This window comes from Falco naumanni, chromosome 13, assembly GCF_017639655.2.
Source record: "Falco naumanni isolate bFalNau1 chromosome 13, bFalNau1.pat, whole genome shotgun sequence".
NCBI classification, from domain to species: Eukaryota; Metazoa; Chordata; class Aves; order Falconiformes; family Falconidae; genus Falco; species Falco naumanni.
In genome coordinates this window covers 29,994,090-30,019,717 of record NC_054066.1, presented here as the reverse complement: position 1 = coordinate 30,019,717, position 25,628 = coordinate 29,994,090, and the positions used below count along the sequence as shown (strand labels likewise).

General features: G+C 42.1%; 1 long non-coding RNA gene across 14 annotated transcripts in view; it reads left to right on the top strand.

Moving 5' to 3' along the window:
• The window catches only part of LOC121096557, a 100,826-nt gene extending 75,379 nt beyond the window's left edge, over nucleotides 1-25,447 (top strand). For 8 of the 14 annotated variants that reach the window (XR_005830577.1, XR_005830573.1, XR_005830575.1 and 5 more), the window contains one exon: nucleotides 10,419-25,447. This is a non-coding gene — a long non-coding RNA (uncharacterized LOC121096557). The remainder of the gene's footprint in view (nucleotides 1-10,418) is intronic. The other 6 variants (XR_005830585.1, XR_005830582.1, XR_005830581.1 and 3 more) reach the window with 6 other exon arrangements.
• The last annotated feature ends 181 nt before the right edge of the window (nucleotides 25,448-25,628 follow it).

Sequence of the window (25,628 nt, the reverse complement as noted above, 5' to 3'; positions counted from 1 at the left end):
CAACATGGTTCCTTCCCACAGGCTGCAGCTCTTCACACACTGCTCCGGCGTGGGTCCCTCCCACGGGGTGCAGTCCTTCAGGAATGGACTGCTGCAGCTTGGGGGGTCACAAGTCCTGGCAGCAAGCCTGCTCCAGCGTGGGCTGCCCACGGGTCACAAGCCTCCTTTGGGCATCCACCTGCCCCGGTGTGCAGCCCTCCCTGGGCTGAGGCGGGGGGGGGATCCACTCCCCCATGGGCTCCATGGGCTGGGGGCACAGCCTGCCCCGCTGGGGGCTGTCCACGGGCTGCCGGGGAATCTCTGCTCCAGCACCTGGAGCCCCCTGCCTCCTTCTGCACTGACCTGGGGGGCTGCAGGGCTGTTGCTCTCACACAGTCTCACTGCTCTCTCCTGCTGGTGCAGATTGTTTTTTCTTCTGTCTCTTCTTACTATGCTGTCCCAGAGGCACTGCCACTGTGGCTGACAGGCTCGGCCTTGGCCACTGGCAGGTCCATCTGGGAGCCAGCTGGCATGGGCTCCATCAGACATGGGGGAAGCTTCTGGCATCTTCTCACAGAAGCCACCTCTGTAGCCCCCTGCTACCAAAACCTTGCCACACAAACCCATTACAAGAGGACAGCTGGATCTCTAGTTACAACTTTGTGACACTAAAATGAAAAAAAACACAGAACACAAGTGCACAGTAACATCCAGTGAAGGTGCAGGCATGATCCTAAGGTAGCCGCTGCTTAAATAAGGATACTGTTCAGCAGGACATCTTTTCTGATGCTACTCCTGAGACCAGAAACCCACAACATTAAGAGTCAACATATGAGAGCAGATCTGTCTCCCTGCTTGTTTACACAGACTCTCACATCCGTGAGCATCAGTGATCACTCAGAGCAGTGGCTCTAAACATCCACAGCCAACACCACATCCTTCTTTCAGAGGAGTGTTTTGAAATGCTCGTCGGAGTTTTCAGTTATCAGAAGGGGAATAGCAACACAAAATTAGAAAAAAGCAAGCCAGAGTGGAAGGAGTAGATTACCTCGATCTTCAGCTGCATGTCAGAGATGTATTGTGCCCTTAACAGAGTCTCAGCTGTGTTTCTGCAAGCAGAAGGGCTAGAGACTGGGTGTCTTTCAGTGGCTGCGTACTTAGAGGTTTAGTCTTGGGCTAGCAACTGTAGCTATCTCAGCAATGGCAACGCCACACAGTGAAGAGCTGGATCACTCTAACATGCTTCTTGCCTCTTCATGCATACTTTGATCCCAACCCAGAGACATTTTTTGCTGCCTGATCTTCACTGGGTCGGTGCTAGAGATCAGTCGTGTTTTTCTTTCCTGGCTTCTCTATAATTAGAGAGCATGAAGCCAGTAAATGGTTACAGAATTGCTGCTGGCCAACTCCTCGTGCTGAAAACGTGCAGGCAGGGGCAGGACAGTTCATACTGGCTCTTGTGAAGGATGGCATTCAGTTCCTTACTAAATCTATCATGGTGCAGTCAGATGATGATTCACGTGCAGTGGTAGACTGAACTGCACACCCAAGGCTCGTATGACCACAGGCTGCCTTCCACTTCACTATCTTGGAGGTTGATGGCCCTAAAGCAAGAACAGATGGGTAAGACACACAGCAGCCTCTGAAAAGCCACACTTTATAGTCCGGTGTGTGACGTAACACAGACCATACTGCATCAGACCAAGGCTCCTGTTAGTTCGGTGTCCTCTCTCCCAACCCAGCTGCAAGCAGATACCTACAAAACAGTAAGAAAATGCCAAACCTATCTGCTCTTTCCCCAGCTAACCTCCCAGCCTTTAATATTCTTAGTTCAGGTGATTTTATGACCTGGTTGTGGTATCTCTGGTAACTCCCACTGGCTGTATTCCACATACATGTCCATTTTCCCCTTGAGTCCCTGAGAAGGTTTTGCATGTCTTTGCAAATGCCCTTTGCAAAGTGCTCTGCAGGGCTAGTGCTGCTGCATGAGGAACAACCTCCTCTGATTTGCTTTGAACCTGGCTGTTAACGATCCTTTGCTCTTGCAGGCACTCTTATCCACCCTGCCCAATGGCTTCTAGCACATTGCCTTTCTCTGAATCTTATCCAGTTATGTATCTGTTGGAGATGAGGTGGCCAGAACTGCAAACAGTGCTCAAAAATGAGTGTCTGAAACCTGGATTTGTACCCTGCCATAATTATGTCTTCTGTTTTGGTCTCCAAATAATTGCCAGTGTTAAATCTGTTGGGGGTTTTTGACCACTGCAGAGCACCGAGCTGACCCTTTCACACTACCTAGCACAAGCTCAAGGCCTTGCTCCTGCCTGGTAATAGTCAGCTCATTTTTCAAAGGTGAAGCTGTAATTTTTTTCCAGTTACATCACTTTACAGTTATATATATTAAATATAATTTTATGTTGTATTGCTCAGTACTCAATTTTGCTAGGGCCTTACGCGTTTCTTTGTAGTCAACTCTTACTACTGCAATGTATTGAAATAAGTGCTAGTAATCTTTAATGCGCTGGGCTGTAAGCTGCGCTGAGTCAGGAGCTGCTAGAATTCCTGTTCAGCATTTTCCCTCCAGGGTTAGTTAGCAACATTCAAGTGAGTCAAGGCAGGAAACGAAATGGTTACAGCATCACTCATCTCAGTTTAATTTACTGTCAGACGTAAATCAATGCCTTAATCCCACAGTGATAAAAATCTTTATGATCTCTGCAGTGGATAAAGCTGTTTGGTCAGGCCAAGTAGCCAATTTTAAACCAGTCACTATAATCCCCTTTTTCATGAAAGCAGATGACTTTGTAATCACTGTATACACTAGACTCTACCAGGAAAACATTATTCTATAATGTTAGCTGCAACAATTTACTTTGGACTTCGCTAGAATACATGATGGAGTTGTTAGTTTGCTTCATTCTCACATCATGAACTTCCCTGACACATAACATACATACAAAGCTATGTTTCTTTGCACTGTTAGGGGAACAAAAAAGATCAGAGTATCTTTTTCAAGAATGATGAGCAAGCATCTTCAGTTAGATGTAGCCGAGAAGTCTTGCCGTTAGACACCCACTTAGGAGCCACAGGACTCGGCTTGTTTCCAGTGCAGAACAGATTTTTTCTATTATCTTTGAGCCCCAGCTTCCCCATTCAGGACTTTTGTGAAGTTCAAATGATTCATATTTCCTAAATTGATTTCTCTCTTCCTCCTGTAACCATTCTGGCTGACTAAGTTTGTTCTTCTTCTCTTGCAACAATTAGATCTAAATACGAGTCAACCTGGAAGAAATCAGTGGCACAGGATGTGCTAGCTTTTACTGATACAATACTCCCAAGTGCATAAATTTAAAGAATTAGAGTTTAATTGTGGTGTTACGGCACTGTCCACATGCAAGGTCAACTCCGCCCTTCTCAGCTGACACGAATCTGTTCTGCTTAGAAAAGCCGGGGACATGGCAGACAACTGCTGTGATGGTATCCATTTTCCTCTTGGGTAGGGGTCTGTAAAGCTCCTGGAAAGGAACGACTAACATGCTCTCCTCAGGAGGAGACTGCAGCATATACTACAGCAGCTTTCCAAGGATCAACCCATGCAAGCAAAAGAACTCATGAGTCAAATACCGTGGGCCTCTAGACCCCTCACTGGTTCCCAGGAAAGTTGATTACTGACATCCATAGTGATGAGAACCTCCTTTGCATTCCTCCTGGCACATCTACTGAAGGATATGATTCAGCCATGGCCTCTTATTGTAGACAGGATGGCATTTCTTAGCTTTCACAATAACCAGACATTAATACATAGATGACTGTACCAGAGCAGCTCTTTTGGTTTTTTGAATGGCAGTGATAACATCTGGCACATACCTCACATTTCCAACAAAAAGCCCTCCTTGCATTACCCCAGAACAAGAGTACAGCATGTCCTTCCCCTTCCTCCTGATGTGCCCGTTTCCCACCACACTGTGCAGCGCGGGCGCTTGCAGGGACTCTGGGTACTGCAGGGGAGCAGTACTTCCGCAAGAGGCTGTTGGCACTGTATGTTAATCCCTCCACATCAGCAGACCCGGGCTGGTGACAGAACAGGTGAAGGAATAAGGCCCAGAGTCAGCAGACACGCAGTGCAACCGCTGAAGATGTCTGCTTTCAGCAGCTGAGTCTGGCTGCCTCTCTTCAGGAACCAAAAATCCTGTCTGGTAGTGGACATCTTAAGTTACCGCAAAGAAGAATAAAAAACCCCAGACATCAGTCACCCACCCAAGTCTTTGGGATGGAAAAATCTCAGAAATCTAGATGAGATGGGCACGGCCTGTCTCCTGCCTGGAATACCTGGGAGTGCTTGTTGGTAGCATGCCTGATCATGTACTGCTGGTTGGACGTGGGGCCAAGGCTACAGCCGTTCACCTGCCAGTGGCGTGATCCCTGTCCCTCCTTCTGGCTGCGGGAGAAGCAGGTGACGCCTGGGTGGGACAACTGCCAGGCATTAGGAAAGACCACTTGGGCCTATGGTTCATTTCCCAGGCAAGGCATAGCTTGTTTCCAGGTGTGAAGCGCTGACTGCAGCCAGCGTGTCCGCCGCTGGGCTGCGGCTGTTCACACCAGTACGCTACAGCCCTTCACAGCGGCGTGGGACCGCCGACGGGGACTGTGACAGCCAGTGGAGCAAATATGGTGAACAGCACCAAACCTTCTGGAGAAGAGCAATTTTGGTACAATGTTGATCACCCGTGCTTCGGTCTCTTTGCAGCGAGGTAACGTGGGCAGGCAGAGCAGCGTTCGTGTATGGATTGTGCAGGTCAGTTTCGTATGCCGCAGCTGAAGCCATAAAATGAGGAAGGAGACCCACAACGCAGTCACAGAGCTGAAAAGGCAAGTTCAGACCCTGCCACAGCTTTGATTCATAATATGACACACTCCATACATTTCAAGTTGCAGAACTTATTTTGTATTTCAGCTTTATGAATGATAGACAGTGTTCTTGCCACATTTCCTCTATCAGTTTTATTAATTTTCCATCAGAGTAAATTAAACCCCTAATTTTGCTGCCTTTCCTCGCTTGTAAGTGGGTGACAAGGTCAGCTTCAGAGAGGCCTTTATGAAAAGGAGGGTGGTAATAGCTGTGAAGTGCCCTGTCTGGTGAAGTCTCAAATGAAAGACAGGATGGCTATGCGAAGCATTATAAAGTCTTTGAAAACTAAGGTAATAACAAGGCAGGCCTGTACTTTTGCTAGTGTGTGAGATTCAGAATCGCTACTGCTGAGCGGCATTTCCATGCCAGGAACCTGCACCAGCTGCTGTGGCCACAGATCAGTGCTTCAGTTGATACCAAAGTATGGGTTGTGCTCCAGTTCTTGGACTCCCTCACCTCTGTATCACCAGGATTTCTTCAACACAGTCATTAACAGCTCACACATACCTGCCACACCTTCCAGCACACACCTCTGCATTCCTCACCCTGCTCCAGAACATGCCTGCTTCATGGACTTGCACTCCCAGAGCTCACATTCACTGTCTCTCTTACTCATGTGGGATCAAGTAGCACTATGAAGTGCTGCTAAGTTGTGGTCGTGATGAATTTAGCCCTGTCCTTGCAAAACGGATGAAGAGCAGACTATTCTGTAATCTAATCACTACTTTTTTGAAGTATTTTTCAACTTACGTAAAGAAAATAAGTACTGGAAATACTTGATCTGTAGTGACAACCTCTGGACCTTACTACACATGTAACACCAGCTAAAGACCATCACTTGATGCATTTTTGATGCAAGTTTTCCTATCTGTGACCGGAACTCGCAAGCTTTCTCCCTGCTTTTTCTCAGCTTATAAAGCTTTCCCTGCCATCTCTTACATTTACCAAGTCTCCAGTTCCCAAGTGCTGTGGGTATTTCCAGCTCTCGGGGTTTCTGTGACAGAGACAGCTCTGTCTTCCAGGGGATGCAGTACCTGGTAGCTTCAAAGGAGCAAGCTGGGGGTCACAGCACCTGACTCTGGAGGGTACCTTGGCCCTGGACATTGGCACAGGCCAGCCAAAAAATGATCCCACCTTCCTCTCTACTTGCTGTTCTTCTTACATGGCGCAGCAAATCAGAACCTCAGATCGGCACAACTCCTATTGTTGCCAGATTTGCAGTCTAGGAAAAAAAATATCAAGCTCCTCATTTCCATGCAGCGAGTGGGAACCAGCAGTGGTTGGCAACTTCTATCCTTGGCCAAGGGCAAAGGAAACGGTTAAATCTCACTCCTTTGAAACATAAATCTCTGTGCTTGTTACCTGGGCAAGGGAGAAAGATCAGAGTCCTTGAATAATATTAAAACATTCAACTTAGGCTGATTTAATTTCCCATTTTTCTGCTCTAGTCTCAAAGTTTATGCCTTGAATTTTAGTTTAATCCTTTATTTTTAAGGTTTACCTGGCATCAACTGTTTCTCAAAACTATTAATTCTGTCCATTAGACTTAACTAGCTGTTTACCTAACATGTTACCTGATTATAAATAAAATGATATTCTGTTCTGGAAAAAAAAAATTTAAGAAGTGGTATCTCAAGAAGAGTTTGTTAGATCTTTACGGCAGAGAAGGTGTCCCTGGGCTCTGGGTGGGGAAGATGTCTCACCGATTACCCTCGGGTTTTTCCAGTCACCTTTCTGCACATGCAGGTCCTGCTGACCATTACATGTGAGGGTCATGACAAGTTAAGGTATATATTTTGAGAACTTGTTTATGGTAAGTAAGACATCGATGACAGATTCACTTCAAGCCACTTGCAAAAGAGCTTCATTTAGGAGGGATATCCAGGAAGAGGGATGGAGACACACACAGGAGTCAGAGTCTGTTGGGGCAGAGAAGCCCCTGTTGTTGTCTACGTGAAGGTTTGCAGTCCTGCTGCAGGGCAGGTGCTACGCATGCCTTCCCGAGCGAGGAATGACCTGGTGGTGGGAAAGGGCTTTTCTCTGGGACTGATCCCAACCCACGCCTGCTTTGAGGCTGTGGATTTCTTGTGTTGGTTCACTGCAATACTGTTCTGATGCAGGATACTGACACACCTTGAGATGTGATATCACTTGTCTGATTACAGCAGAAACTTCTGACCACACACCAGTGCAAGGCTTGCCTGCCTTCTCAGTTTTATTTTCTACTCTGAGTTTTGCAGCCTTAAATCCATGCTATGTTGGCATACACAGAGCTGCACTTTAAAAGTGGCCAGTCTGTTTTCATTGAAAAAAAATCCCTCCTTCTGGTATTTTTGCTAGCATTGGTCCCCAGAACACAATCCCCAACACAGGGAACATGTTCCCCACTGATGTGCCAGACAAAAGTTCATGGCTTTGTCTTATTGAAAATGAAGCCTTGATTATTCATGCGGTTCCCAATGAGTCACTCCACACCCTTAAATTATTTCTGACAGATGTAAAATGCCTTCTGCTGAATTCCTACTCCAAAGAGCCTTTTGCATGACTGGCTTATCAGTGAATGCGAGCAGACTCATGGTTTACAGTGCTTCTTCATCATCATGGCATGTGTAATACTAAACATGATGACTAGGGAAACCAGACCCACCTATTTTTTTGCCATAGCCTCACAGCTTCCAAAATCTCCCAGCAGCCCCACAAGAAGCATTCATGCAGGGCAAGTAATACAGGAGACCCTATATTACCCCATGGATCTCAACACAGCTTGAAGCTTGAATGAAAATTAATTGGTGTGGGTATATGAATTCACTTGCAGGGATGATACAGAGACCGAAGTACTAACCTGAAGGCTTGTTTTTGTCACTTTTGGAGACCAGACATGTTCAGGTGTGAGCTAAAGCTCAGCTCTGCTCCCTCAGCCTGCAGTGCTGACCTTACTTCCTTTAAGCTGGAAGTGCACTCTACTGTGTTTACACACACACACAGTTGGTACACATCACTCGATACACAGTCAGGAGACACGTAACCTTTCCTCCGCTGCCTGCAAAAGACAGGTGTAGGCTGTTTCCCAAAGGCTGTATGGCTTCTTCCTGAAATGAAGGGTCCCCAGGCTGGCCTGAGGATTTTCACAGATTTGCTTTCTCCCACAAAGAAAAGCTCTTTTAGGTGCTCCAGCATCGAGAGGACCTTCTGCAAACAAGAACCTCCTCCAAAGCAAGAAGGCAGTTGCAGGAGGGATGCCTTGAGGAGTACCAACAGCTTGGAGCTTCCCCTGTGACCCGATGCTGCTTGCGGGTGTCGCAGGAACATACCCACAGTAATTCAACTGCTAACTCTGAGATAATGCTAATACTGCCAAGGTTTAGTGTGGTCAGATGTAATTGTTGTCCTGTACACTACACTGCGTGTGTCTCACAAGAAATAGTGTGGTTTCTTACAAGAGGGAGCTCTGCTGAGCAGCTGAGCACACACTGTCGGGACAGACCATGTAGAAATCCCTGTTGTCTTACCTGCGGTTACTGAAAGGGGCTGATGAACTTTCAGTGGCAGCTGCAGGCATTTCAGTGACATTCCCTAGCAGATGACCAGGTCTGGCACTATATGAGGCTGAAGACATTGTCTCTGCAATATGAGAGTCTGGGATTCCACATTTTTCTTCTGTGGAAATCTCTTTCACTGCAAAACTGATTAACAGCACCCAAAACCATATTAAGCAGTCATTTTAGCAATTCCAAAATCTATTACTGATCTGGCTAAGTAAAACAAAACCTAAACAGCAAATGCATTATGAGACCTTACAACTGTGAATTTCTTACTTCCAGTGGTGACACTCCCCCCTTCTTTTTCTTCACAGATGGTCATGATGATACCTTTTTGTTCAATAATTAATCATTTTTGTGTCAGGTTTTACTTGTTTCAGGGACTTAAATTGAGTGTCTCATTCAAGGAAATCTGTAACTGAGATACAAATCTGCATCTGGGCATCTGTGAAAGACTTCAGGATACGGTTTTAAGCATGTATTCTACTACCTAAAAGGCATCTACACAGGATGTTAGTACAGGCTGATAAGACATCTGTCTGTCTTGTCAGTAGACCCGCTGGGTTCTGACAGCTGAATAGAGGCTATTAATTAAAACTGCCAGATTATGTCAGACTTTTGCCATACTCCCTAGATAATTCAGTCTTACCATTTCAAGCAGCGTCAGTGGGAACATGACCAAACCATTTAATTTCCCCCCCTAAATCCATGCCTCTCTTTCTAAGAAAGAGAACTTACTCCCACAGTAATAACCCTTTGCATTTTGGGGGGAAACAGTGTAACTCAGTGCTGCCTTAAGGGGTGCCCAGGTTTGCTCAACTCCTTGGGAGAGCGGCCGCAGGCAACCAGCCTGGGAGCAGCTGCACAAAGGTTCTGGTATTAACTCCCCACCCTCATGAAGGTTACAGAGGATAACACCACAAGTTTTGCAGGAATAAAGAGCCTTTTTCTTGCTTTTCTAAGGAGGATCTATGCTAGAATAAGCAAACAAAAATTGGACCTGATTTCACACCCCTCTGCTCCCACAGCTATCCTCACTGAAGTCAGTAACTCTTCTCCTGTGGACATACGACATGGTGTAATGACTCTTAGCTATTCATTCTTAAAGGAGAAGTGTTATTTTTGCATGTAACTGTGACCTACTTTTTAATTTTGCTATATATACAAATTGACTCTTTGTGGCACATCTACGAATCCTTTGAAATGCATGTGATGCAGAGCAAAGGATCGCACCTTAGAGGCATATTTAGAAAATGCCAGTTTTGTTTATTTTACATGTTTGTAATTGTCTCTGGCCGTATTATCATTGATAATTTTCCACAGTGGCTTTCACAGTAATGTTGGTTTGTCTGGATATTCAACATTGCTAAAAAGCACTTGAAATGTCAAATGCAAGAACAGTTGTTTGTCTTCTCTTGCTATTGCAGCCTAATACAGATTTGAACCATGAGCCATCTTGTTACAGCTTCTGAAATCAAAGTAAAGCTAGATAATTTGTAGCATAGTGCAAACATATGCTGTAAGGATTCAGAAGTATCTTTCATGAATCCATAGTGTGCAAATGGATAGATCTTGCAATGTTTTCTCATTGTTTCAAAGGCATTGGAAAACAAAATTGTTTGGGTTGAGAGATTGTTTTGGGATAATAACCTGTAGTTGTAACGGACAGGTCTTCTATTATGCTGCTTACTTTCTAAATTATCCTCATCAGAGCTTTTCCTTAATTATCTCTGCTCTTCTCTGCTCCCCAGACTTCTCTAGTCATCAGGGACTGAACTGGGTTCATAACTAGATTCTTACTGAAATACAAAAGCTCTATTGCTGGAGCAGAAACATCTTTTCCTTGCCTGTAGCTACACCATAGTAATTTTATAGATTTTATTTTTCTGCAAGAGATTATTTTATTTATTGTAGCTGAAGTAATACTAATAAATAATTTCTATTTAAGCACAACCTGTACATATTATAATTCTGTTCATTTGCTTGTAAAGCTTTTCACCCAGCCTCACTGGAGGAAGGAAACTGAATTAAAGAAAATCCGGAATAAGAGATTGTTTCAACTGCAAATGAGTGTTTGGTGGCCACACCATCATCAAGCTGTAGCAACCCATGCTGAGACAGACTGTTCCACCCAAGCCGAGCCCCAGCTGGGAGCACACAGCCCTTCTGCAAGATCAGCTCAGACAAGTGGCGCTTCACCACTGTTCACTCGTGCAGAAGGTAGTGCAACAAAACTGACTCTCCCATGTGCCTCCCCTGCTTTGTCCGATCCTGGGACATCCTCTGTGTACCAGTAGCAGGTACCTCTCTCTGGCACGTTCTGGATGGAAGCTCTCTCTGCACATCAGAATTAATATAATCAATTATATTAATTAATAGGATTACTCAGAGATTGCAACCTTCTCATATAGTGTAAGTGATCACCATCAAGGAGACTATGCCTAAATGCCCCTGTGCTAAATGCTATTGAAGGTATCCTTTGAGCACACTAGGAACCTCAGCACCCTTCCCTCAACTACGTATGCTGAAGGCAACTAGAGTTAGGCAAGCTAAAGTCATGTAAATTCTACCTTTTACATCCAGTTTATGCTGCCCGAGCACCCAGTTCTACAGAAGACAAGGATGTATAGTTAGAGGTTGATACCAGCTTTTCACTTTTCTAGATTGCGATAGCAATTATTATGTGTGGATGGCTCGTGCCTCCCATGCATTGCTCAGAGGTGGATCCTCTTCAGAACCTATTCCCTGCCCAAACAGAACAAAGGCTGTATCATCTTCATCAGGGGTAACCTCTGTTCAACTGGGGTGCCACAGATTTGCCTCTGGGGCCAACCTGAGCTGCAGTAGAGCAGGGAGAAGGCTGGTTTCAGGTAAGACTGAACATTCAGTTTGCACACTCATGAAGTTGTTGCCTGCAGACCTCCACGAGGAAGTCACACCAGGAGTGAATGCGTTCCAAAGGGCATTCACACGGCACATTCACACTGGGGCTCACATGGCTGCACGGAGGCAGCTAGGGGGGCAGGTAGCTGGTGTCTTGGACGTTCCAGAGGATCTTCCCACAGCTCACCTGCATTTAGGTGGCAGTCTCTAGAGTCTCCACTGCCCATCACACTTTTTCCTCTGAGGTGTCCTCTGCAGTAACTAATGCAGTAGCCAAGTTTTCTCTTCTTGGTTCTTTCTCAGGGGCCTGCCCAGGGAATGAGGGACTCTGAGCCACCTTTGGGCCACCTCATGTCAGGGTCAGCCTACCCAAGGAGCTTGCTTTTACTCTTGATGCAATGGCAGCATCTTGTAAGACCGCTTGCACTTAATTTCTGTACTGCATGACACAGTGTAAGGGCTAAGTGTAATGTTGAATTACAAAGTGGTGTGGATAAAAGCATCTGCCAGCCTCTGCACATATATGAGGTCAGTGGGTTTACATTCCTTCAGGTCAGAAAACAGAACAAGCGTGATCTCATCACCGTGCCAGTTTCTCCACATTACAAAGTCACCGCAAGATGTGACGACACATTGTTCGTGCTCTGGGAGGATGGAACTGAGGGCTTGTCTGCACTGCTTGGAAGAACAAACTGGAAAGAAGAAACAGGCAGAAGCAATCTCCAGGTAAGAAAGTAGCAGAGAACAAGCACACTGGTCCTCGCACAGCATGAAACAGCTGAGCTCACAGTATATATCTCCAATAAACCATATATGCCTGGTCTTTACTATATTTTTACCATAGTCATTCATAGTCCTTAGTAAAACCATACCATATTTGTGAAGGACTACAAGATCTTAGCGGCCACATTTGCTTGGTGTTTGCCCAAATACCAAGTCTACCACTTTAAAGTGATCTATATGATCTAGTGTCCAGCCCTAATGATCAGTAAGAGAGAGGAAAGCAGGATAGAGGGAGGCAGCTATGTGAAACCTCCACAGAGGAATCCTACTTTTCCGCTCCTCATTTGTTATCCTATGTGGTAATGTATTAATTCTTTAACTAAACTCTTTGGATTATTTTTATACCCCTTACTGATGTCACTCTGAATATTACTGTTATCCTTAAAAATATACGATCCCCTTTCCGAAGAAATTTGAGCCATCCAGCTAACATGCCCTATGACTTTGAAATCAGTACAGTAAATTCATCAACAGGATTCAAAATAAAATTAAGCTTTGGATGAAAGCTATACTACATATGCCTAAAGCTTATAGATTTGTTCTGGTCCAAGGTAACAGCTAAGTACATGTCCCCAAAATGAGTATCATTCTGATATGTTTCCTATGTTTCTTAGAACTAGACAATTTTAGAGGCATACATATGTGTGTGAAACAAAGTTGTGGTTATAAAGGCATGTCCCGGGTTAAGGAAACATTGTTTCATGCAGAGGTTTACATTAAGGGTGGGAATTGCTCTGAACTGGTATGGGTAAAGCATTTTAAATTTTGTAAATTTTTTAAACTTTAAGTTTAAATTTTAAATAAGGCCTTTGAATTTTATTCACTTTGGCAATATCCAACAGACCAGACTCCATCTTGCACACCTTTGCTCTCTGTAAGTGAGCTTGCTGCCACATAATCTGTCTAGAGTGGAAAAAGCCCTGCACCTACCTCTGAGTCTGGCCAGGGTATATCCAGCTCTGACGGGCAGCAGACTGGCAAGCTGGTGCTGGCACAGAGCTTGTCCCCGGCAGCAGATGCTGCTCTGTGTGCCTGTATGGACAGCCATACTGTAACAGATGATGGAGAATTTTTTCTGCTTGGAAGCACTCTGTAAGGCCACCATACACACGGGTCTGTCGGGGACAAGGGTGGGCAACAGACGAGAGGGGCTGTAACACTGGCACTGTCAGGACTGAGTTGTCCTGTTCACGGGAATAAAAAGCCACAGGGCTGATATCTTAAAGGCCTGGATGGTCTTATCCTAGAAACAGGAATGCATCCATTCTCCTCCAATTTAATACAAAAACATTGGTCTCTCCTTAAGCACACCACGCACAGAAGTTGAAGTTAATGTTAGTGAATGGTGAAGATACCTCTGACACCCATTTAGATCCTGTTTCATTGGAAAAGGATTGTCTTCATAGAGACTACCACTGATTATATGTTCTGGACCTATTATTCATGCTCAAATACAAAGTTTCCTTCTTCTTTTTTTTTTCAAATGCTATGAAACTTCAATGTATTTGCTACCTTTGGGCCCAGCCCTGTAAATCTTGCTCCTATGAATAAGCCCTATTCATGAACATTCTTGTGTGATGAGAAAAAGCTTTTCTGGAATAATTTTTTGCAAGTACTAGTGAAAAGCTAAGCTAGATAGTACCTAGATAAGTGATGAACACATGATAATCAGTTTTTTGTATTTATGGCCAGACCCTAACACCCACGAAATTACCATACATATTGAGTAACAAAACCATGAAGTCAATTCTGAAGACCTACTTCAATAATGCTGTTATTCTTTTCAATGCATAAAACTTCAGTAGGGCTCTGGGAATTAGCAACATAAAAATAATGATGATGGTGATGAATTTAAAACGCTTTCCAAACACGACATTGAGGAAGTCTTTAGAGAAGCCTTATGGTGAACTTGATAAATCTTTTCACAGTTTTTAATTCTGAGTATTAGTTATTTCATCATCTACATTGCTTACTTAGTGACCGCTACAGGCTATTGAATAAACTGTCATGGCAATATACAGCTTTTGCCATAGGCCAGGATCACAAAACTACATGTGGATCATTTGTCATCCTGAACTTGCGCATGCTGTTGTTATTTTATAACTGCAGATCTCAATAGGATTAATGCTGGATATTCATCAACTTTGTTTCGAAAATGGAGTAACTGTGATGTAATGAGGTGAAGAAATTCACTTGATATCATTGAACGAGTTATCATCCATACAAGGATTAGAACACATTTCCTTATTCTGCATGCCATTTGTAATCCACTGCACAAGGATGCCAAATCCACTTCTTATTGCCATTCACCATGTTTCAACAGACTAGGGCATCAAAGGACTAGGTGTTAAATCTTCCCTTTTCACGTTTTTGGGGTTTGTTTGGATTTTTTTTCTCCCCCTCAGAAACTCTGTTACGACTAAAAAGGGGACGTCAGCAGCTGAAAACACCCACGATGTGCACAGTTTCACCGTATAGTTCCTCTCACAGGTCTACCTCTCCATTCCCTCACTCCATCCTCCGGAAGAACCATGAGACCAACCCAGCATTAAGGCCTGCGGTGACACTGCTGTGACAGGTTTTTGCAGTTCTTGACCCTCACAGGAGTGTAGCAGACAGCCAACACAGCTGCAATACAAGGCATTTCTCTGGCTACAGACCTATGAGAAGCCACAGACTCCAGTTTGTGATTTTTACCATCGCCACTGTTGCTCTTGCCACCACCACAGCCCCCACAGACGGAGCAATGCCTGGTATTATTTTTCTGATTTGTGTCTAGGGACATCAGAAATGGGAAAAAATTGGCTGACTGCAGTGGCACAAAGTAAGGCCCTTGGTTGAGATTTGCTGAGAAAAGGCTACCCTGTCTGCTGACAACAGTGAGAATGTAGCATGAACCTCCCTGGAGTGAGTGAGATTTCTGTTCTAGGGGCACAGTGCCTTGCTGCCAGGGCATGCTGGGGGCTCGCTTCCAGCCTGCTCCCACAGGACCCCAGGGCCTTCCAGCAGAGCTTCTTGCGAGGCAGTTGGTCCCCAGCCTGCACCGTTGACAGGCTTCTTCCCTTCCAGGTACAGGATTTTGCATTTGTCCTTGTTGAATTTCATAACAGCCATGGTTCCAGCCTCAATATTTCTGAGTGGCAGCTCTGCGCATTTTTTCCAGTGGTAATGGTTTAAATTGTGGCTTATTGCAATGGGAACCCTTAAGCACAAAGACGATGCCTTGTTTCAAGGGTGACTTTGCTTGAGTAAGGACTGTTGTTATTTATCATGGCTTCTTAGGAGCTGAAATTCAGATTCTCAAAAAGATACAGATTCAAGACAAGGATCATATTTATGCAGAGGTGATTTCACATACAGAAGTGTGGGTTCTCATAGTCCTTTAAAGCTTCAGGATGCCACTGAGGAGAATAAAATAAGAATATACACAGCCACAATAGTTTTATGAGGTTTCCTTTCTTGGGCCTTTTTTGGGGTGGGTAATCAAATCTTTGGTGGGCAGTTGGCATATGGTTAAAAAAGCTGTGGTGGAAAATGTAAATGTAGGAAATTGAAGCAAAATTCAATAATCCAATAATTCTCATGGATATCCACTGTGTACTTGTCAGGTCATTTGTGTTACCAGAAGTCAATTTTTACAGTCAGATTCTACACAATTTTTGTATTACTTCCACTTGATAGTGCAGTTCTTCCAGATAGATACCAGCACAATTAAGGTTTGTCTTGCATTATGTTTAGTGAATTCGGAAGCCAAGTTGACATCAAATATCTTTGTCTCTATTGTTTTCTTCTAAGCACCTATGCAATGCACTATTGTAAATTTTTAAAAAACTTTAATTTTTTACTCATGAAATTTATTAGGAAAGTGATTTCTGAATTACTCTTTTCTTTTTGTTTTATAGCCTGTGAAAATAAGCTCATAAAACTCTAACACATCTTTAATTTCCATGCCTTCCAAGATAATTCTGATAATTTTTCTTCGCAACACAGCATGGAAGAGACCGCGGACAAGTGCTTTCAAGTTTACTCATTATCAGAGCTGTGATGTGAGCTTGTAATTCAGGTTCTGTGCCTGGGAAAACCTGTAGAATGCTCATCTCTGCCCCCTGCACCCACCCAGATGTGGTATCAGATTCTGATCACTTCAATCATTACAACTTTTTGTTATTCTTTGAATTAGCATAGTGTCTAGATAGATTTCTTACAGACCAGAATGTTACTGTGCTGTATGTTTCTCAGCTTTTTCTGCTACGTATTTGTGGATCCCCGAAACGGCTTAATTTACCATGTGTTATTTCCTTTAAATATAAGTTCAAAATGAAGGAAGAAGGATTGTCCTGCACTCATGATCTACCATAAGCACTCTGTCATAAAACTTTTTCTTTTACAGTTGAGTGGGTTAGTGCCAGTAACTACTGATGAGAGGAATTCATCCAGGCTAGAAGGAGAGCCAGCGGGGACTGTGAGGGTGTGGGTTTCCATTTTAGTATTTCAGCAGGACGAGGCTGAAAGGTATTAAGTCTAATGATTTACAAAGCAAAAACAGGGTTACGGGGTTCCTGTCTGCTTGCAGCTGAGTATGAGTCATGGAAGGAAGTAATAGACGTTACAGATTCTACAGGGTAAAGTCACACAAACTTGTCACTTGGGGTTTCTTTGTGCATAACGCAGGTCCCTGTCAGGTTCCTGTTACTGACTTTATTTCATGTCTCATGGCTTGTCTTTTTCGAATACTGGCCAAGGCAAAAATCATAGAATGGTTTGGGTTGAAAGGGGCCTTAAAGATCATCTAGTTCTAACCCAGATCTAACTGCTGCTTTCAGTTATGCTGACATGACCCAAATGTACGTTCTTATGTAAAACCTCTAGCAATCTGCTAGGAAGACCAAAGACATGGGCTTGCAGTTCTCAAAGCGCTGTGCTCGAGACTCATGACCAAGCACTAGACCGCCAGCTCTGGGAAGCCACTGCAGCTCTGTGGAAGTCAGCAGCACCGACTGTCCACGTAGACTTCTTCACCATGAACCTAGCAAATTTCCTCCTGCTGCCACACACGCAAAGGGTGGAACAGGAATGAGAAAGCAAGTGCAATAGGGAAAGATACAAGTGGACAATGTGGGAGAGAACTGAAAGCATCTCCCTTCCCCTTGCACAACTTCATCTCCAGCTTTCCAAGTTTCTGCTCTGCATCACCTCTGTTACAAGCAGAATCTCATTTCCCTTGTTGTCTGAGAACACACAAAGAAGTATAGACTCAAAAATCCTTTAGTAATTTAACACTCAAAATCACTTTCCCCCCCATAATGCTGCATGGTGTCAATGCCTCTGCAAAAATGCAACTGCGGAAAGAACAGACTACTGCAACATGTATTATACAATGCACATACATGATCAAGACAGTTTACACAATGCACTGTTTAGTGTTCACAGGAGTAGGCAGGAGATCAACAAATCCTAGATATTAATTTTACTTCGGGCACTAACTTGGTCTGCAGCTTTGAGTGAATCATTTACAATTCAAGTTTCAGTTTTATTAACTGAAAAAATTGGGAGATATTATTTGTAAGCCTTGTAGAACTTCCAGGAAATTCCCCTGAAATCCACCTGTTTAATTACATTTCAACAGAGGCTGAAATGTCTCTGCATACTGAAGCAGCACTAAAGAAACAGACTGTACCTGATACAGAAGATAGGGCATATTTCTTTTAACAGTTGGCTGTATGATGATGGTGCTGGTGGCCTGGTTCTGTGAAGTACACTGGAAGAAAAGTGGGTATTTTCTTAGGTATCGAGCTACTGACTAAGAAATTTGAATATGTCCGCATTCTTGAACAGAGTAATTTCAAATACATTATTATGTGTATACTGTCATGCTAATCAGAACAGCATGCCTGCATGCAAATTTTAACTTCAAAATAGATGTGAACCCCCTTTCTGCTACTTGTGTGTACTTTGGTATCGCTTAACCTTCACATTCTTACAGAGCTCACCAGGAACTTTACCACAGGCTAAATCTATCGTACTATATATTTACTTACCATTAGAAAAGTCTTTTACCACAAGAGTAAATACTGATCTGTTCACACAGGTTAACTGTGATATTGGTCTACATAGAATAAAAATACAGTTTCACTGCACTGTTGTTCCGTATTTCAGCATCATACTCCCACTTCATCTTTGTCTCCTCCTGTTCATTCTGACCTCTGTGTACTCGTAAAGACCTTGATGATAAGACAGTCTTCCAACCAGAGCAGAGTATGACTGGACAGAGTAACCCCTAGCATCACCCTGGGAAAAAAACCCTCATTCACTGAAGCACAATATAGCCAATGAGACCAAGAATTACACCCTGTGTTTCCTTCACTGAAGGGAACTGCTTGCCATAGTCACCCTCAGCCAGGGTAGAAGAGAGCAGGAGCATGCCTGCCATCTCCATGTCATTGCTGGCAATGAGACCCCCCCATGCTGAAACAGCACAAGGGCCACCCACACTCTGACAGTAATGTTTTCTCATAACCTACATCCCTTCCTTCATTGAAAATTCACATCATGAAAAATACAGGTCAAATTTGTGCTGACCTAGAATAGGGTTAATTCAATGAAAACTTCCATTTATAGTTCACATCTTGTGCTGAGCTTGTATTGCATTGGTTTACACATACCGGCATTCAATGAGCGTATCTAAATAGTAAGGACTATTGGGTGAGAGCCATGCAACTTGCAGGCATACTTTCCCGTCGAGGTGTTTGAGATCTGGGGGACCACTGCAGACCTTCTTTAAGAATTTTGTTTGATCCACTGTATAGCATTGTGCAACCTGCAATTCTGTAACAGAGAACAATATTGATCTCACTTATCATCTCTGCCCTTTGTTACTGGCACCAGATGAGAAGAAAACAAAAATCAGCTCCAAGATCATTAGGTGGAGAAATGTCCTAAAACTTAAAAAAAACAGGGGGGTCTTTGATCTAGACAGTGCCTGATTCATAGTAAGTTAGTAATCTTCTGAATGCCTCACTGAGGGGGAAAAAGTAAGAAACTGAATGGCTTTTATACAGTTGTCATAATGCAAACTAAAGGTGTTAATGCTGAAAGACTAGGAAAATCAGAAAAAACTTTTCTCTTTTCCTTCAGCTGATCTTCTCTTTGTATGACTGTATCATCTAAAAATTGTGTGTGACAATGCTGAAAAAAAGCTAAGACCTCCTATACTAGAGACCACAATAGCACTGCTTATAAGCTGAATTAGTCATAACGTGCATTACTATGTGCTGTTGAAGTGTGTTTTCTGTAGAACATGAGTATCAGCCAGTACAAACAAGTACTGTTGTCCAAGGAGGGAAATCTGCGTCGCTCATGGTATTTTGTAATCAAACCTTGTCTACTGCTTAAGTAGAGCAGATGATTTTTTTTTCCATTTTCAAACATTATGTTAAAACTGAAAAAGAAAGCAAATGAAAAATACAGGTCAAATTTGTGCTGACCTAGAATAGGGTTAATTCAAGTGGTAGAGTAACTCCAAAAGCATTTTAGAGCCATTCTTACGGGAACCACACTTGCATGAGTTTAAATTGTTACTGTCTCTAAAGAGGAAAGAAGAAAAGGTGAAAAAAAAAGGGGGGCGGGTTTGAACAGACAAGTGTAAGATTTACTATTTCAGAGAGGAATAGTCCATATATTTTCACAGCACAAATCTCCTTGGAGATATTGAATAATATGTTGCATAATAATTGCCAAGTATCTCATTTTATTAGAGTGGCCCATTCTCAAATGAATGCATATTATCTTTACAGGTTTGTGACCAGAATGTGGAAGTAAAAGAAGATCTTGCGGTTTACTTCAGTTAGAGAGGGATTCACCTCTATAATTTTTACTATTTTTCCAAACCATGTTTGGTTTTAATATAAACGCATCAGACACTTTTTTTAGTATTTGGAAGAGTATTAAAAGAACCAGTCATAACAATTTAATGCCTGAAACTTTCAGGCAGCATTCAGAATGATATTGAATCTCTTTGTCATCTCCTGCCAAAACCAAACCATAGCACAATGCCATAGTGTGAGAAAGGCAGTACAAATCCATTACCTTCACTGCAGTTCCAGCAACTGTTATTACATATGTTATGTTTGAAAGCTCTGGTTATGTATTCATCTCATTTTCAAATCCAATTAAAAACTTCTTGAGAATTCCACAGGCTTTGTCGCCAGTTCAGGTTTAAGTTAAATCATCGGCAGTGCCTGCACTTAACTAGCATTTTACATGAAACTACGCACCACAGGGTGCAATGCGTTTAGAAACTGCTTCTTTATGTTAACAGACATTGCTAAAACTTGCTAAATGCTTGCTGACACCTATTTTCAAAGTGGATTTTTATGGGAGTTCTGCTTGGACAAGGATTTCAAGCTTGATGCCTGCATTTCATGTATGCCTGCTAGTATTAATTTGTCACCCAACTCTGCACATTTTTAGTGGAGAGCCATACAACTTCAAGACTTCGTTCCACATACTTGCACTGTTCAGTACATTTATCCACTAATAAGGAAGTAATAATGTTGCTTCTAATTCCATCACTAACTAAACAACCATATAAGAACTGCACTTTATGATATCCCAGAACTACCTTTTCTTGGTATAATATATCAATATTTTTTGGTATAATATATCAATAAATGTATTTGTTTTTTCTAAGCAAAATTTGTTTGTTTTTTATGGCTTTGTATGTCATGCTACAGCAAAACAGCAGCTTCCTCTTTTGAAAAGGACAGCAATTAATTTTCTTACATGTCAATATAGAATGGTTAATAATAAAATGGCCTAGCCCTTGACTTTATTTATTACAGCAAGGCAACCGCTGCGGAAAAATATGCTCAGTGATGAATATTTAGCAAGCCAGAAACCATATTTTGTTTTGCATGTCCTCAGCACATTACTATTTACTTTCTGCAACCATTAACATAAGGTAAATGCCATTGATATAAATAGGATGTAGAATTAACAGCTGTACGTGAGACTCACTGCATGATTAAATAAAGCCTTGTTAAGCAGAAGGGGAAACAGTAGTTGCTTGTTAGAGTAAATGAAAAGCAAATGGCTGCCTTTTTGCAATAGAACAGCATGGTCTGACACTAACAAGCTCTGAAGGTGAGTTCATGGTTTTTGTATTAGGATTCCTCTCATCAGTGGGGAACAAATATTTATTTCTGACAAAAATTGTCTCCATTCTCTTGTATAATGTACTTGCTGATGATCACTAAAGCCAGTGTAAAATGGACTCATGTCTTGTTGACACCAGCTACAGAAGACAGCCAGTTACCGGGTTTTCCAGCTAGCACTTTATACAGAAATCTGTTTTAGAACTACTGTATGTGCTAATGGGTGGGGAAGCAGAGAGAGTACTAAATTAGGGGACTAGTTGTGGTAGTATAAAGGTGAAAAACTGTTTTCTTATGGGATACTTGACAGTGCTGTACAAGACAGTGCTTTTCTGCCCACCCTTTGACTGAGGTCCTGATAAAAGCCTGTTTCAAGCTCTCTCTGTGACCTTCCAGTTGAGTTGAGATTCACAGCTACGATTTTAGGAATGGCAACAGGTAACAGAAATAGGTTTTTTTACTGCATTTACACAGCATTAGGAACAACAGCAGTGGCAGTAACAGCAGGGTAGGTGTGTCAAGAATGGGAAGACTCCCCAAGCCCCTCAAGTGCAACTTACCCGGACCTGTACATTCAAGAAGCCTTGCTGTTTGCGTAAGAACAACACACGGAGTGCTGGATCCATGCCAGTTACACTAACCTCCTGTTTCTGATACTGCTGCTTTCTTTACTTTTTCTGACATTGCAAGGGCATTTGGTCAGCTGCAGTACTGGGAGACGGGACTTGGGTGTCTGGGTGTGCATTGCACAGGTCAGCACCACTAACAGTAACGCTACCACAAGACTTCCCTTGGGGTAAAGCCCAGGACCTAACTGCTGTTTCTGTTTTGTACCTACTGCATATATATCTATATCATATCTATACATATATATATATATCAATCATATAGATATATGCATGTATATCCTTCCATACTTAAATTTCACTGCTCTGATGTCAAGTTTGCTGCAGAGCAATGCTATCATTGTGCAACTCATCTACTAGTTCACTTCGGATGCTGTCAAATTTATTCAGACATCAGCAAGAGTGTGACTGTGGTTGAAAAAAAAACAGCCACCACCCCTCTCTTTCTGTAAGAAGGAGTCACTGAGTCCTGACTACTCCCTGCAGAGACTACAGCTCCTCTTCTTGGAGACCACTTTGTATCGATAGCCTTTAATGATTTTCAGATGTTTTAACAGAATGCAAGCCCCTGAAGAAAAATACTCTATGGTCTTAACTTGAAAAATTCACAAGCTAATTTTTATCTATATGGAATGACTTATTTGTAGTGCAACTCAGAAAAAAGAATCATCCTTCAAATGAAAGTATATCACTGCTTTTGCAATGTATTACTAATGAGTTTCCATACTATTTAACACCTTCAGGACAATTCCACTGATGAAACTCCTAATGCAGAATCTGTTAGGGCTTGCCACAAAAGAGGTAATTATTATGGAAGTCCTAGTTGTGAATTTTTTAAAGTATTGTGATATTTTTCATTTAACCCAGAAGTAATTTTGTACCGCTTCCATCCTTTTACTCCGACAAGCTTCAGAATAGTCATTTCCGCAAATGTTCTGTTTTCTCATTTTCCCAAGACAGATCTCTGAAAATGTTTTGAATTTGTACACATGGATATAGATACTGAGATCACTTCTTCAGCATTAATGATGAAGGACAACAAATTGTGCCTGTTCTTTTAACCAATTTTATAATGGAAGTGTTCCATTATAAAATAATAACAATACAAAATGCAGATCATCATACATAACTATTGCTTCTCTACTTCTAACACTTTTGGGTTTGCTGAGTAATTTCTCCATTTCACTGACAATTCTATTTCAGTGGAACTACTTACCTAACTTTAAAAACAAAATTAACAGCAGAAAACCTGAGACTTATGTAAACAGAATTCAGGTTTATATTTGCCACACCATTTTTGTGTCTGACAGCACAAGCATTTCAGTATGTGCAAAGTTACAGGCTTTTATAGTGCCTGTACAGTCTGATGAGAAAAGCAGGAATTCGCCACAGAAGTACTACTTTTTCTATGTATTTTGTATACAGCTTCCATTTGGACCCAGATTATCTATCAATCCACTATCCACTACAAAACCAGTATTTGTGCTTTTGTAGCAAAGTTGCAGCTATTGCAGAATGTAAGTTTTATGCAGCATGTTTATGCAAAAACAGGCCAGGGAACCAGTTTTGGCTAATCTGTATCCCACGTGATATGGTAGCAATAGATCTGTCAAAAATTACTCAGAACCTAAATATGTAGAAGCTCCCACACACCTTTATTTAGCTAGCTCTAATCTTTGATCTTGAATGCATGCTTAACCAGTAAAAAGGGGAAGAAAAGGCACCGCATGTGTTGAAGTGAAATGTGAGGGGCAGAGATACTGGTTCACCTTTGAACCCGAGTATCTTACATACTTGAACCAAATGAATGTTGTCTCAGCTAGCTGAAGAGCACAGACATCACCATTCCAAACAATCAGGACTCCCTGGAAAATCTATTTAAATAGGCCATCTAAATATTATAGAGTTGCATTTGCTTTAATGTCTACTCTGTAGCTGCTCTCTCATCTTAGAAATAGATGATTTTTTTATGCCGCACTTCCTCTTACTCCTATCCTACAAGTATTACATGAGACCTGCATGTTAGGAGCTCAGCAGTGCAGGCTGATCTATAACCATAGATCAAGTCATGCCACAGGTTATTTAAGGTATGACTAGCTATCTGAAATTTGTGTACATTCCCTTTTTGCTTAGACGACATCCAGTGTTAATTGAAACAATGAATGCCCTGCCATTACTCATGTTTTTAACACTGAGAGATAATTGATATAGCTGGTAAGAAAACCTGAATAATTGTTCGTGCACAAAGTAACGTGATTACTTACTGTTCAAAGAAGAGTTATTCAAGAAAACAAGTGACTTAGATTCCAGGAAATCCAGCGATGCATTATTGAGATGTCCCATTAAAATACACTCATGTCAAACAGAAAGATTTAAGACATAAAAAGTCTGTTGAAGAAATGTGGATTTTCTCCACAATTGATAATAGTCTTTACTCGACATTTTTAAATATATGAGAGAATATGCTGCTGAACTCCACTAAGATATCTGAAACCATTCACATTGCTTTTTTAACTAGGTAAAATGCAACCTGATCTGGATTGTACTTGATCATATGGCTGGAATGCTGAAAATACTGTAATCTATTTATATATCAAATTGAAGAATTTTTGTGTGTTTAAATTTCATTGCAATCTAGTGTATTAACTAAATATCAAGTTTACAATCTTTCATTTTCAAACTGAAAAAGAAAAGCCAGACCAACCTGACTTATTTATCCTAAAGCCAGGATTTATTTCCTGGCTTTAAAATACAAACCAAACCTAGGTCTGCTCTGTGCCTTCCCTAAAAGTGGTGTTCCTGCAGCAATAATTCACTGCTAGTGCCGACACATGGTACTTTCCTTATAATGCCTTCAAAATACATACTTTTTTTTTTCAGCATCAAGAATGTACTACAATTCCAAACTGGATCTGCGGCTCAGATTTTCCTTATCCTTTTCTTATTTCTGCCACTAAACCACAAATTATTCGAAATAAAGCAGACAACAAGGCTAAGAGTAACTATGTAAATGAGAACAGCCAAATCAAACAGATGAAAACCACGCAGGGGCTTATACAGCCCAGAAGTAATTGACAATAACTAGTCTATTAACCTCAGACTCCCCTAGTGAACCAGCACTCTTCAGGCAACTGTTCCATATAATGCTGTAATTTCCCTAAATTATTTACATAATTCTTTAGAGGGTCTTTGACAAGTCATGCTAAAGAGAGGAAAGGTCCTGCCCCAGACTGCTTCTAGTCAAACAGCACAATCAGGTGCAGCACAAGATAGTATAGAAGTAAAGGTACCCATCAAGGAGAAGAGTGTATTACGCTGAAGACCTGTCTGTTGATCAGTACAAATGTGCATCTTGGATTTTAACATAGCTCAGTTAAGTAAAACACAGCCCCCACTGACATTTAATGGGTTTTGCCATTGCCTTGAAAGGGGTCAGGATCGGGCTAGCAAAAACTGGTGAGATCTCGTAACATGTATTAATTTCTTTTTGCACTTTAAATGTGTTTCCATATGTGTTACAGTTTCCATTTGTTCTCAGTTGTTGGACATACTAATTTTTTTTCACTGGTTGTTGCATTTAATGCCTATTATTGTCCATATAGAAGACAATGAACACTGGAAAGACAAAAAAGAGCAATTTTGTTAGGGTCAGGAAAGAGGAAATTTCCATGCTTTTTGTCACATGAGACTTTAAGAAGAGCCTAAAGCTAAATACTGCAGCTACTGTTCGCTGGTTCTCTTGATAGTTAGTGGCCTT